At 48.8% G+C, this 604-nt stretch overlaps 1 protein-coding gene across 1 annotated transcript in view; it reads left to right on the top strand.

Moving 5' to 3' along the window:
* CDH17 (cadherin 17) overlaps positions 1–604 on the top strand; it is an 88155-nt gene that overhangs the window by 15426 nt on the left and 72125 nt on the right. The window lies entirely within an intron of this gene.

Raw genomic sequence — 604 nt, 5'->3', positions numbered from 1 at the left:
CCCCCCCCCCCATTTCTGTGTCATTGGCACGGTGTGGGGCTGCAACTTGGCCAGAGCTAGTGCCTGGCAGCAGTGGGGGCAGCGGTGGTGCCAGTGGCACAGAGGTTTGCCCCACCACTGTCAACACTTAAGTATCATCTATGGGCAACAGGCTTCAAATACCTGGAAGGTGGTTATAGAGCATGGTGACAGACTCTTCTCTCTATCAGCAGAAGACAGGAAAAGAAGTAACAGTTTGACGCCAGCTGACTTCCTGCCCCTAGGCCAGGGGGCTGGACTTGATGATCTTCTGAGGTCCTTTCCAGCCCTAATGTCTATGAAATCTATGAAATTCCAACAAAGGACATTTAGTTTGAATATTAGGAAAAAACTTTCTCACTAGGAAGGTGGTTAAGCCCTGGAACAGATTACTTAGAGAACCTGTGGAATCCCCATTCTGGGAAGTTTTCAAGAGCAAGTAAGACAAACAGTTGCTGGCTGGGGTTATGGATTAGAGATGAGCCTGACTGGAGCAGGGAGTTGGATTAGATGACCTACTTGGGTCCTTCCCTCCACTTTTCTATGATTCTATTCTTGTGGATCTTCCCTTCTCTGCCGCTTGTGA

The sequence above is a fragment of the Gavialis gangeticus genome, unplaced genomic scaffold, assembly GCF_001723915.1.
Source record: "Gavialis gangeticus isolate Ggan-Ray unplaced genomic scaffold, GavGan_comp1, whole genome shotgun sequence".
NCBI lineage: Eukaryota > Metazoa > Chordata > Crocodylia > Gavialidae > Gavialis > Gavialis gangeticus.
Note: the sequence above shows the minus strand (reverse complement) of the source record. Positions and strands in the feature narration are given on the sequence as shown.